The sequence below is a fragment of the Ruditapes philippinarum genome, unplaced genomic scaffold (genome assembly GCF_026571515.1).
Source record: "Ruditapes philippinarum isolate M1 unplaced genomic scaffold, ASM2657151v2 ctg4625_1_1_1_1, whole genome shotgun sequence".
NCBI classification, from domain to species: domain Eukaryota; kingdom Metazoa; phylum Mollusca; class Bivalvia; order Venerida; family Veneridae; genus Ruditapes; species Ruditapes philippinarum.
This window is the reverse complement of record NW_026854903.1, coordinates 8,135-23,138: the sequence shown is the minus strand read 5'-3', so window position 1 is coordinate 23,138 and position 15,004 is coordinate 8,135. Positions and strand designations below refer to the sequence as shown.

The 15,004-nt window shown below is 32.3% G+C and overlaps 1 long non-coding RNA gene and 1 pseudogene across 1 annotated transcript; both read right to left on the bottom strand.

Moving 5' to 3' along the window:
* Positions 1–1,494: 1,494 nt before the first annotated feature.
* On the bottom strand, positions 1,495–7,206 carry LOC132741482 (uncharacterized; annotated as a pseudogene).
* A 3,356-nt stretch (positions 7,207–10,562) lies between these two features.
* On the bottom strand, positions 10,563–13,232 carry LOC132741478 (uncharacterized). The gene is made up of 4 exons (XR_009627283.1): positions 13,039–13,232; positions 11,946–12,776; positions 11,252–11,422; positions 10,563–10,686 (listed from the first exon to the last, which is right to left on the bottom strand). It is a non-coding gene; the product is annotated as an uncharacterized LOC132741478 (long non-coding RNA).
* Positions 13,233–15,004: the final 1,772 nt, after the last annotated feature.

Below are 15,004 nucleotides of genomic sequence, written 5' to 3'. Positions count from 1 at the left end.
ATGTTCTCTAGTCTCAAACTATTCTTTCAAACAGGAAACAAACAGTTAAAATAGGAGAGTATCATAGCACTTGGCTTGAAAACAATTAAGGGGGTGCCACAAGGCTCTATTCTCGGACCTTTAATCTTCAACATCTTCATGAATGATATTATTTTAATTTTATAGATAAATCCATCCTCTACAATTATGCAGATGACAATACTCTAGCCTTCTCCAACTCTAAAATAAGACATATTGAAAAACACATTAGAAAATGAAAGTAAAAATACTTATTAACTGGTTTAACATTAATAAAATGCAAGCTAACCCTGACAAGTTTCAAGCCATAGCTGTTGGGAAAATAACAAATGAACACTTAAAAGAATTTCAAATTGATAATGTTACAATAAAATGTGAAGATTGTGTTAAACTGCTAGGGGTAGACATAGATTTTTTACTTAACTTTGATATACAGGTCACCAGAATGTGTAAAAAAGCTGCCAATCAAATTAAATGTGCTCTAAGAATTAGGAAATTTTTTAAAATTCAGAATGTCTTCTTTATTTACAAATTTCTTTTATCAGATCTAATTTAACTACTGCCCCCTTGTCTGGCATTTTTGCTCCAAAACAAACACAGAAAAAACTTGAAAAAACTCCAAGCATAGAGCTCTAAAAATAGTATTTTCCAATGATTTTAATTCTTCAATATGACACATTAATTAAAAAAAAAGTTAATATGCCTACTTTACATTTGTCAAGAATTAAAAATAATAGCCAAAGAAGTGTTTAAATGCCTGTACGGAAAATCACCACCATATATAAAATGATTTAATTCAATTTAAAAATTCCAATTATTCTTTTAGGTATCAAAAAAAGTGTAAATGTCCCAAGGGTCAAAACAGTAACATACGGTAAGAATTCTTTTAAGTTTGAAGGTGCCCAGATATGGAACAGTCTCCCTAATGACATCCGCAAGGTTGAAAATTACAAAGAGTTTGGGAGACTGATCCAGGTCTGGAGTGGCCCAAGCTGTAAATGTGCTATGTGCTTTGTAAATTTGCTATGTGTTTGTTATTTCTGCTTAGTTTTAATTTATGTAAATGCTTAGACTACATGTTTTGTTTGTTTGCCTTGCTTTTGTGCATCCCTTTTAGTTTGCTATGATGCTTTGATTATATGTTGTGTGTTTAATTTTTCTTAACCCTTGTATTTTATGCTAGTTGAATCTTTGTTGTGTTTGTATGCTTTGTTCATATTAAAACTCCTTATTCCCCATTCATTAGGCTGTGCATGCAACTTAATTTTAGTTAACTTTTGTTTGTTACACTGTATGTGCTTTATCTTGTTTCTTTTTATGCTGTATAAGTTCTATCATAAATTTTTATGCACTTTTATAAGTAAGTTTAATTTTATCTATTTATTTATTTATATATATTTTTTAGGAAACCTTCAATCACGTATTTATAAATTGTAGATGTTAACTTATAACTATTACTATTTTATTAATTTTTATTTTTTATTATTTTTTATTTATTTTACATTGCTATATGTATCATACTTAAATTTCTAGACTACAGTCATTTATTACTTTTAGAAACTGTTATTACCTTTAATACAATATGTACTGTGCATGTCATCAAGCTATGCCTTAATTTACCATCTTATTGTAAAGTTCTTCTTAACCTTGATACTCTTATTTCATGCTCAAGCTGCTAATAGTTTTATATGTTTTTATTTTCAGAACTGTTATAATGTTAGTAAATATGTTTTATGCTTTTGTTATTGTCGGTAAATAGCTTATTAGCTAATGTTTCTTGTAATATGTAAACCGACTTAAAATAAAGTTTCTTGTATCTTGTATATCTAAAAATGAACTGTCACCAAAACATAAAATTGCACCAAAGTTTTATGTTATTATCAATCTAGAAAACTTGTAAGAAATTACAGCTTAAATTCCCAAGTTTTGACCCTTTTATCCAACTATATTTTAAAGCAAATTTGCACATGTATTAAATGACATATTAGGTCTGCTAACTTCATGGCAATTGCTTACACAACATTGTTGTATATTCTATAATTGTAAATAGTTACAGTGATGATTATGTAGATCCATGTTAGTATTACAGGAACAAAATAGTATTTAAGGCCACACTTAAAAAACATAGCCCTCTGTTTTGAAGTCCACTAACTAGCTCACTAACAACAGGTGCAGCCTTCGACACTCGCATCATCGCTTTATCTGTTTTTTCAGCACCCAGACCCCTTATCACATGCTCAACCAGTTTGATGTTGTTTTCTTGTTGCATATCTGCAGTGTTATTTTACGATTCACACGTAATCTAGTTTTACCATCAACACTATCATATTCAGACAGAATAACATTTTTCTGTTTTAGTCAGAAAATCAACACATTCAATGGCATACTTTGATTTATATGATGACAAACCAATGAAAAGTGGAATAAATCTTTTCATTAGCACACTTATCATGTCTATGTCACCAGCCTTGATAACTTCACAGAATAAAATGAAGTCTACAGCAACCCCGACATAAGCTAATGCTATATTTCTGAACCATCATCTTCAATTCTTCAACATTTTCTACTTGTGTAGGGACTTTGATCTGAATGTTATCACCTGAAATTATTTTGAAAAAGTACAGTCATGTACATTATAAACTAAAAGGACCAAAGTTCTTTTTTGTTTATATTAATTCTAAAGCTTAATTAAGGTAAAATCTTTCTATGAGGTAAACAAGACATACTACAATTGTAATATCTTAATAAGTATTTTTAAGATATTGTTTTGACTTTTTAGGATAATGCTACTACTGAATAATAATGTGATTTTAAGATTATCTATTGCCTCCCTATGCTTCATATAACTTTTTAAGTATTTTATGTTTTATGATGATAAATTACCATTCAGCTGGAGCTGGATGGTTTTTCCTGCATATTCCACAGGAATGGTACCATGGTACGATGAGCACTTGTGCCTAATGAGGAATTGTCTGTCATGTGGAGCGGATAATGTACACATGATTTTATCAATGATAGGACTGACTTTCTTTTCAAACCAACTTTTTTTGCTAGCAGATGTCATGTCTTAAAGGTCAGCTGGCAGCATAACACTTATGTCATCTGGTTGTTGTAGCTGAAGTATTTCACAAGTCATCTCCACTATCAATGCTCTGAAACAGTTGTATACCTATTAATGTGCAATCTTATCTTAGGTTCTGTACAAATTGGGTTACTTCCTGTACTGCCCTAATGCAATGAATTTATACAAAAAGTATATTATAAAATTAAAGTAATGAAGACCTATTTGGTGGCTATCAGAATGTCTATACATAAGTTTTAAAGTAAAGTAAGTTAATGTCAACATTTGATATTACATAGCATTTAGAAAGGGAAATTACCTTGTTACAGTTAAAAGTAAGTCCTTGTGTGCCTCATAACCATTAGCTTTCACCTGGCCATTTACATTAGTTCTGTGGAGAACTGCCCGGTAGTTGGCTAGGGAACCAGCTTCTCTGGCAGTGTCAGTCTTATAATATGTGTTAATGATTTTCTGCAAATATTAAATACATTTTGTATGTATATATACATATAATAATATATTAATTACAATAACAATGTTTATTTCAGGGGGAATGATTTTCATAAAGATTTTAGCAAGATTGGTTCAGATATCCTGGCAAGGTTTACAGACATGCCTGTTATGGTTTTCACAGCTACAGCTTCCCCTGATGCCTAGACAAAAATCTGCAAGAGTCTTCAACTAAAGAATCCCAAAATAGTGTCTATGAACCCTGACAGAACAAACATAAAATACACAAAGATAGAAAGACCTCCATCCTCAAACACTCAAGATCATTTAGATGAGATCCTTGAACCTATGGTAAACCAGCTGTTAGAAGAAAAAGATAATTATCCACTAATTATATTTTACACTGACACCAATGTCATCAGTTATGCATATGCATATTTTGAGAAAAAAAATGGGAAAATTCCAGTACATGTACTTGGCAGAAAAAACATCCCAGAAAATAGACTTTTTGCAAAATACCATACAAACTACACTGAAAAGATGAAGAAAAAAATCATTGTTCAAGAATTAGGAAAAGAAAACCCAAAGATGAGAGTTGTTTTCACTACTGTGGCATTAGGCATGGAACTTAATGCACCACACATAAGGGTTGTTATCCACTACAAGCCTCCAACATCAATAGAAAAATACTTCCAAGAAACTGGAAGGGCTGGTAGAGAATACTAGAGATGGCCTCTCTAGTAAAGCCGTTCTGTACTATAACAATACAGACATTCGGAAAAATAGACCAGGAATTCAACAAAATATCATAGAGTACTGTAAAAATGACTCAAAGTGTTTAAGAGAAGTTATGCTGAAAACATTTGCAGTCCAAAAGAGTGAAAATATTGAAGATTGTTGCTGCATTTGTGCTAAGGAAAAGTGAAGATGAATAATTACCTCAAGTAAATCCTGTTGAACATGAAACAATTCTTCTATGACTGGAGTGAAATGTTCCAGACGCTCTGTTCAAGTGTGAGTGCCAGCCCTAAGATATCGTGCTGAGTCAAATGTCACACGTGTCAGCTGGTCCCACCCAATGGAATGGTTGCTGTTTTCTCAAACTCTTCACCTAATTTCAGATTACTGAAAACAATCTTTAAAACTGTTCTGTATAACATTTATAAAACTTTGTTACTAGTACCGGTATTTATTTGTATAAATTCTCAACTCAGTATGACATAATTTATAGGCTAAAGATCTTTAAGGTAAGATGTAATCTTTCATTTTAAATAATACAAGTTAATAAAAGTTATATTTTATATTTAAAGTATCATTCGAATAATAAAAGTAAAGCTTGATTTTCCAACAGTTTGAGATATGTTATGATAGTGAAATAAATGCTAGTGAATATTTTAATTATTAAAACAATTTTAAAGATACATTATGCTCAAATTTGATATCAGAAAATATTGATAATTGCTACAAAAACTCTTTGTTAATATAAAATACACATTTTAAAGACAGTCTTGACTTGACACAAAGTAAGTACATATATATAAAAATTCTACACACTATAGGTGGTCACATTATGATAATTTAATTATTAAAACAATTTTAAAGATACATTATGCTCAAATTTGATATCAGAAAATATTGATAATTGCTACAAAACTCTTTGTTAATATAAAATACAGTCTTGACTTGACACAAAGTAAGTACATATATATAAAACTTCTACACACTATAGGTGGTCACATTATGATAATTTAATTATTAAAACAATTTTAAAGGTACATTATGCTCAAATTTGATATCAGAAAATATTGATTATTGCTACAAAGTAAGTACATATATATAAAAGTTCTACACACTATAGGTGGTCACATTATGATAATTTAATTATTAAAACAATTTTAAAGATGCATTATGCTCAAATTTGATATCAGAAAATATTGATAATTGCAGCAAAAAATGTGTTAATATAAAACTTCTACACACTATAGGTGGTCACATTTTGATAATGAATATAAAGTATCATTTAAAAACTGGCAGTTTTGTAAAGAAAATATATTTTTACTTGACCTACAATAGAGTATGCAGCTTCCCATACATAGTTTATTTATTATTTTACTCAAACATTAATTATTAATAATTTCATTATTAGACATTTTTCTGATTAAGATATGTTATTCAAGGTAGAGCATAGTATATCTTTAAATCAAAATAGATTTCATTTTATGAACTTTTGCTTTTCGGGCAATCTGTACAAATTTTTTGCAACAGGTATGATAGCGCTGACTGAAGACTTCAACATTTGCAATCATGTTGTTCGGTAAAAAGCAGATTTAGAAACATTACATGCAAAACTGAACTAAAAATGAATACTAGAACTCCGCGAGTCGGATGTGTCGCCTTGTGAACAATGTAGTTTAGGGGAAATGGCCAGGACAAAAATGAAATATGAAAATTAACAAAGGGCAATAACTAAAAAAATAATAAGTGCAGAGCAGCAGTTTCTGTACACTGCACTTCTTATCAATAAGATCTATCATTCTATGATGTTTCAAGTCCATAGCTTTCATACTTGAGGAGAAATGACCAGGACAAAAATAAAGTAAGAAAATCAACAAAGGGCAATAACTCAAAAATAAGAAATGCAGAGTATCAGTTTCTTATGCACTGCACTTCTTTTTAATGAGATCTATCATCCTATCAAGTTTCAAGTCCATAACTTTTATACTTTCGGAGAAATGGCCTGGACAAAAATTAAGTATGAAAATTAACAAAGGGCCATAACTCAAAAATTAAGAAATGCAGAGTACCGATTCTTGTGCACTGCACTTCTTAATAATGAGATCTATCATCCTATGAAGTTTCAAGTCCATAGCTTTTATACTTAAGTAGAAATGGCCCGGACAAAATTAAAGTATGTAAATAAACAAAGGGCAATAACTCAAAAAATAAGAAATGCAGAGTACCAGTTCTTGTGCACTGCACTTCTTCTTAATGAGACCTATCATCCTATGAAGTTTCAAGTCCATGGCTTTTATACATTAGGAGAAATGGCCCGGACAAAAATAAAGTATGAAAATTAACAAAGGGCAATAACTCAAAAATTAGGAAGTGCAGAGTACCGATTCTTGTGCACTGCACTTCTTAATAATGAGATCTATCATCCCATGAAGTTTCAAGTCCATAGCTTTTTTAGTTGAAGAGAAATGGCCCGGACAAAATTAAAGTATGAAAATTAACAAAGGGCAATAACTCAAAAAATAAGAACTGCAGGGTACCGGTCCTTGTGCACTGCACTTCGCGTTATTGAAAGAAGCATGCATACCAAGTTTGAAGTCAATCAGACTTATAGTGACTAAGTTATGCTCCGGACAAGCTTTAGGGGACGCCGACGCCGACAACGACACAGACGCTGACACAGACGCCGCCGACACCGCCGACAAAAGTAACCCCTATATGTCACCTTTTCAAGGCGACACAAAAATCGTCTTACTTATCTAGAACAGTTCTTTATGCACATGCTACAAAGGCATTTTTAGCAATTTATTAAAACCTATTAATAATCTTATATTATACAAACCATTTGTTTATCAGGTTTTAAATTTTGAAAATCTGATGAATCTGAATGCATTTTTCTATCAAGTTTTTTTTTGCAAACCTGGTTCATGATGAAGCATTGCCATGTTTCTTCATATGTTTTTTTTTAAATACCATATCTGGGATCATCCCCGATGACATGGTTAAAAGAAAAAGAAAATGGGCAGAATATTTCCTAATCACTTAAATTCTTATATGTTTCCTTTAAAAAAAGACAGTTAAATCTAATGCACTGATTGTTTCTCTCATGTGATTCAGTGATGGTGTCCAGTGCAGAGGGAATGTTTTGCATGAATGAGACACAGGTTACATTATATTGGAAGCAATAATTATTTTTTGCATGTTATTTGCCTGTACATTGTGTATCTTCTGCCAGGCTTACAACAGTCATCAAAAATTTCTTAACTTGGATATTTATATCGTTGATTGTTAATGTATGTTTACAAGTATTCCACCTGTACTTAAATAAATAGAATTAAAATATATATTTACATATTTTGTTCACTGGTTAGTTTGACAGTTTATAACTGTAATTTAATAAAGAAAAGCAGCAAACAATAACATGCTTAATCCTTCTAACAACAACTCCTGAAAGAAATATAACTTTTTTCAAACAATTTTAAATATTTCCAACAAAATACCTCTTCCAGCAGATGTATAAAGAGATTGTAAAGTCCCCAAAATTGTGTCCATAATTTGAACACAATTTGGTAGGGATTTAGGGTCTTTCATAATCACCTGAATAGTTTAAAATGTAAGGAAACATTTTAGGGTACCTAATTATATTGTGACAAAATGAATAAAAAGAACAAAATAAGGCCTTCACACTAAAAAAACACCAGGTTTTATATACTGATATTTTCTTGCATATCACACAGGATTTTCTTCTGTTTTTACTGGTGCTAAAAAATCCTGTCTAACACCCACATAAGCTTTGAATGACGCCATTCTCAAGCACCTTTTATGAATGAATTTCATGATTTTTATGATGTCATTATGGTAATATGACGTCATTTTGGCAAAAACTATATGTTCATACGCTACTATAAGAAAAAGGTGCTATATGAAAATATCAATATACTTAAATTTTTTCCAAAACATGACTTTTATGTGATATGCAAAAAGAAAAAGAAACAAACACTGGTTGCCGGTACAGACATGAATATCTGGCTCTTGGATATCTGTTAAGCAATTATTGGGCAAAGCCAGTTACTCTTCAGCAAGATATTCCTGTCTGCACTGGCTACCAGTGTAAGATTAATATAATCTCACACACTTCATTTTGCTGAAATAGTCTGACCTCACTATAGTCTGCAATCCCACAGACTATTGTTGATCTTTCAACAGAAATTGGCTTATGTATTACTGTATATGTAAACAGTTATCAAATATTAGCAGAAGTTATACTTTCCAATTTCAATGACATATGTATGACCTAACAATTGTAATATTTCACTCAAAACATGTACAAATACCGTTGATAATATAAAAAACAAGAACGTGTTTGTTAAACACAAATGCCCCGGCTCAGATTCTTGTTAGAGGGACGGCCGGACGGTTCAATTACTATATGCCCATGGGCATAAAAAACAACTTTTGTCAATGCTGACAAAATAAACTAGAACTGCCACTATCATGGCGTGAATACCCCCGCATACCACTTTGTCAGAATCAACAGTGGCCATTTAGAGCTCAAGGACAACCTCCCTGCAAAATCTGAGGTTACTAAGCCAGTGCATTGCTAAGTTATGTATTCTACATGCTTCAAATGTGAAAATGTCAAAATCAATACATTGCGGACAGGACATTCTTTAGCAATTGAGAAGAAAAGCTTTTTTTTTGTCAAGGTCCCTGTGACCTTTGACCCAGTGACCTCAAAATCAATAGGGGTCACCTTATAGTCATGATCAACATCCATGCCAAATATGAAGACTGTGGGTCAAAGGAATCTAAAGTTATTGGGCAGACAAACTTTCTGAAGTCAAAGTCCCTGTGACCTTGACCTTTGACCTGGTAACCTCAAAATCAATAGGGGTCATCTACTAATCATGACTAACCTCCATTCCAAATATGAAGACTGTGGGTCAAAGGAATCTTAAGTTATTGGGCGGACAAGCTTTTTGGAGTCAAGGCCCCTGTGACCTTGACCTTTGACCTGGTGACCTCAAAATCAATAGGGGTCATCTACTAATCATGACTAACCTCAATGCCAAATATGAAGACTGTGGGTCAAAGGAATCTTAAGTTATTGGGCGGACAAGCTTTTTGAAGTCAAAGCCCCTGTGACCTTGACCTTTGACCTGGTAACCTCAAAATCAATAGGGGTCATCTACTAATCATGACTAACCTCCATGCCAAATATGAAAACTGTAGGTCAAAGGAATCTTAAGTTATTGGGCGGACAAGCTTTTTGAAGTCAAGGCCCCTGTGACCTTGACCTTTGACCTAGTGACCTCAAAATCAATAGGGGTCATCTACTAATCATGACTAACTCCATGCCAAATATGAAGACTAAGGGTCAAAGGAATCTTAAGTTATTGGGCGGACAAGAAAAAACCGATGGACGAACGGACGGACAAGCTGATTCCAGTATACCCCCCTTACAACTTTGTTGTGCGGGGGTATAAAAATTGACAACGGTTCAAAAATATGGCAGTATAAAAGTCTCAAAACTTTTATAATCTGGTAGTTTTTAAAGTAAAACATATGTCAATATTCTAGTTTTATATAGATATATGAAACTGTGGTACAATTTCAACTTATGATAACACTGTATTTAAAGAGACACTCAAACCACCATATGTGGGATAGTCACTTAAATATCAAATTGCATTTGAAGTTGGTAAACAACATACCAAAACACACATAGAAGGAAATACTTTCACCGTCAGTTAAAATAATATTCTGCCTCCTAATTTGAGTGAAAGTAAATCAAGATTTCTTGTTCTCTCTTGCAGGAAACTATAAAAAAAATTATGCAAATAATAACTAACTATTAAATAGTAATATAAGAATACTTACAAACATAGGGTATACATCAGTTGGTTTGTCAACTACTTTTCTGTACTTGCGGTTCAACACTGGGTGAACAACTGAAGAGAAGACTGATAGTGATGGTACATCTTCTATGAGAATCCTCTGAACCAGCTCTAGCAGCTAGGAGTAACACTTTCTGTTCAATCAAGATATAATAACTTTTTACTAAAAAGACTTCATGATTTTAAGCAATACTATATTAAAGTAATCTTTCCTTCATGAACTTGGTAGTTTATATATTTGGTTCGGCTGAATTTATTTCATTCATTTATTTATTGTATTTTTGTAGTAATAATGTTTTGCCCATGCCTTAGCCTGATAAAATTGCCATTTAGTTTACACTTTGCTACAAACCTCAATGATGCATGTTTCTCTTTCGACAAGAAAAATGCCTTTGGATCAGACAGTCCACCAAAAGGAAGTGCCTTTGGTTCAATGCTGAGGTCCTTCAGGTCTCTGGGGTTAAATCTGTCTATAATGACAGACCAGTGTGTGTAGTGAAAATCTCTGTTCCCACTTTCCAACCTCACCTGGAAGGAAATACAATATTTGTGTGTACATTTTTATACAAGGTGTGTAAAAATGAAATTGTCAGCAGTATTTCAGTCATAAGATATAAAGACAGCTTTCCTTCTTACAATTTTATTGGCAAAGTCAGTCGGTCAAGCACATACATGTAACCAGTACCTGAAGCCCCTATTGAAAACTACTTTTCTTAAAGCAGAAGTATGTGTATGGAGAAATTATCATAAGGATTAATACAATAAATTATTCACACTCAAATCATATAGCCAAACTGGGATAAAAGCATTTATATTTATAATAATCAGTTCTAATGTAAATGTATATAATACATTATTGGAATGGGGCAAATATAATGTACAATAAAACTATTGCAGTAATTAAAAACAGATGATACTTATGAGTTTCTATTAAAACCTGCATGTAGCAGTACATCATATATATAAACATTCCTTATATTTGTTTTTATTATGATAATTTATCATAAAGGAAATACATATATATCATATGCAGAGCTATAAGGGCATTGTTGCTTTTCTAATTATCAGTTTTTAAAATATTTTTTATAATAACCTGATTAGCTTTAATCCTTCCATCAATGTTGTCAACGGTTATCTTCAATGTTTTTCCTTGATTGAGAGCAGCAAGGACTTCTTTTCCATTGACCTTTCCAAGCTCTTCCAACAGAGTCAGCTTGGTTCTTTCAGGGATGCTTAGACCCATGGTGTGCATTAGCCCAAGTAACTAAAATGTAACAAAATAAATAAATTGTTAGATTCAAATAAATATTTTTAAAATGCCTAACAAAGAACAAGATATTAACAAATATTTATAAAAAAATAAATTACCAAAAATATTACAAAAAAAACATGTATTTGTATGGCATTATGATTTATAATTATAATTCATATTAAAAATATTAAAAAATATGTTTATATACATACCCCATTCCCTGCATTATAAGAACAGCAGGTATCATTAAAGGCCCATTAAGTCTAAAAATGCTATAATATTTAAGGGAAAAAAATTGTTTTTGGTGTCGTGATCAAGCTTTAAAAAATTTACTAATTGTGTACAAAGCTGAGCTTTTAGCTATTTGGAAATTAGTCAAAATCTAGCGACTTACTGGTAGTATTTTGTATCATGTCTTGTACAAAAGTCAAAATACCAATTTGTTTATATTTTGCTACCTTTATCACAAAATCACATTTAATATTCAACATACACTTTAAAATATTGATAATGATTTTGAAAAGTCTCTTTTTACCCTTATCTTCCAGAAAATTTGTAATTGATTTGCCTTCAAAACAGCAGGTGTCAATAGCCGTGTGGCAGCTGTAAAAAGTTGCCCTGTACTTCACTTCAGTGTTGTTGATGCCAGCACTATTAAGTGTTGAGAATTGAGTACCACTCAAGCCAGTGTTGGAAGCATGAGGGATGTTGCACTAATTCATTATCCCTCATGTACAGACTGATCAAACCGAGTCTGCAATTCTCTTGTAATTTTGTTGTGATTACTGCTTCCGAGGGATCACTTTGTTTCCAGATTTTTGTATTGAATTAAGAACAGTCTTTAAAAATTTGAGGGATTATTACAATACAAATATTGATTTATCAACAGAAGAGAACATAGTCAGTTTTGAAAAAGAATGGTATCAATGTCCTGGGAAAACATAGCAAAATTTTGTGGTTATTTAAATCATGTATACCAGGGCTTCCATGAGTGGAAGTTTGAAAGTCATTTGCTCCTTGATTTTGGCTTGTGACAATATAATACTTTAGTTTTCCTTCTTTACTAATGTGACTTCCTATGTCAGACAATTTACAGTCTCTTTACTTCCAAATTTTGAAACCTAATGGAACACTTGGTATACTAAGTATCAAATTAAGATTATTACATTACTGCAACATGTGTTCATAATGTTACTCACAGACGGAGATTGAACTTAATTATGCTGATGATTCTGAACAAAATGTCGCCTTAAACTGTAAATGTCTGAGAAATTTTCACCACAATCTCTACATGTATAAGGACAAAGCACAGTTTCCTGACCCTCTTCCTCCGTTTTGGTTCCTGGCTCTTTCTTTTCACCGCGACCTGTGATATAAATAAAAAAATAAAATTAGAAAGATCCAGGAAATGTAAGATTTTCATAAGTTATTTTTAAACTTTGAATTTCTCATCATTCTACAATTTCTCAAATCTTAATAAATTCCGTAATCAATCTAATTATGACTCGGTATCTGATTGATTATATATAAATCAAATTCAAAAACAAACTTTGTAGCTCATAGCTTGTTTTAATATTAATTTTTGCGACAGAATGGTAAAAAACATCAATCACATAATGTTAGACTACCTTTGCCTTTTGACTTCTTCTTTGAAGAGCTTAATTCTTGCTTTTGATTGGCTGATGTCATTGTTTCCTCATGAATATTCATATGATGAATAAGGTCATATGACTGACTGAAACTTTGTTGACATATTTCACACTTAAAACATTTCTTAGCACTCATTGTCACTAGTAGTATGCTATCGGTTTGATTTTAAAACAGACTCCTCAGAATTCTTCAATTGAACCTCCATTGATCTGAAAATTATAAAATAACTGCTAAAATATTTGTATAGCTTAAAAGATGCATGGTCATATCCAGGATTCCTGGTGACGGAAAGAGGGGAGTCAGGGAAACTTTGGTTTGTGACGCACATATCCTGCTGCAAGTGGAGGCAGGTATAGGAGGATGGATTTCCATGTGTGTTTTCTAAGTTTAATAAGGGTCCATCTGCTCTTTCAGGCACTGAGCTAGAGTATTGATCCCGGACATGTCACCTATCATGTCCTTAGGTAAGAAAATTGCTAAATGATGACCTATTAAGTTTCAATTTATTCTCCTAGAAAACTTCAAAAATGAAAGTGAAAAATGGTTCATTCTTGTGGTTGGAGCATTTTGGGTACTAACCGATACATTTATTTTATTGGTATTTGATGACCCATCGGAATCAGGACTGGGTATAAATTTCACAAGTAATGAATATGGTTAAACTAACAACGCTGGCAAATAATATTACGGGAAAAGAAACTATCTACTTTTATCACACACCCGTGCCGGTTTTGCGACTCCGTAAATATGGTATTGCACGGCCGTGCATATATTTTGACGTGACGTCATTAGCGTTATACAAACAAAGAGTAAAGACGCGCTAAATGTTAGCGTTATGCTATAGGCGCGTCAATGAAAAATTAACTTTATTTCACTTTAAACGGTCTTTATTTTGGGTATGTGATAAATAGAATATTAAATTCGTGTAAGTTCATTACTGAATTTATTGCACTCGTGGAATAAAACAATATAATGCTCGCCAGAGGCTCGCATAATATAATTTTATTCAACTCGTGCAATAAATTCAGTATTGAACTTACACTCATTTAATATCCTCTATATACTGGCGCCCAATTAAAACCCAATCCATCAATAAACGCAATTCCAAACTATCTACTTATACTGGCGCCCAATTAAAACCCAATCCATCAATAAACGCAATTCCTATATTTATAATGCACATATTTACAGTTTACTGTATTATGCACGGGGAAAGTATTATGCAGCTATTAAGATCTGTGATAAGTGTTATTTTGAGGGGGGAAAAAAGGTCGATAAATGTCCATAAAATCTAACGCCTGTTGGCTTAAATTTCTCTTATATTCCATGTTTTAGTTTCATTGCCACATGCAAGTGGGTAGAAAAATTTGATACTGAGGGTTTGCAAAACATATTTCTATCTGTCAAATTTGACCCACAGACACTTGGAGTATGGACTCCGCCCTTCTCTGCCTGAATATAAAAAACTAAAAGTATTATCTATAATACAAGAATTAGTTTTAAATTTTTGCTTATATTAGTATGAGACGCTTAATCAAGTGTCTTACACGTAACAAATTGGAATAGAATTTCATAAAGTTTTAAAAAAGTCAATTTTTTACCACTGCTTCAATTTCCTGAAATTATGATACTAGTATTTTAGGGACTTTTTTAAACGTTGTTAAAAATAGTGGAAAACAAGTTTGATGTTTAAGACATGTGAGCATGTCGTAATAATATGCAAAAATATTTGGACGTACGGTTTGCACGATAAAAATACACAAGGTGTATACAAGTGCGGATCAAGGAGGGGAGCCACGCACATAACCCTAAGTGTCTGTGTTTATCTCTTAGTACGCTGTTTACGAGTAGAATCAAAATCGGCAAATCACTACGGTACCAGGTCTAAAGGGTAGACAGACGTTTCACTATTGAGACGGTTCACACCAAGACGTTTCACTCCCA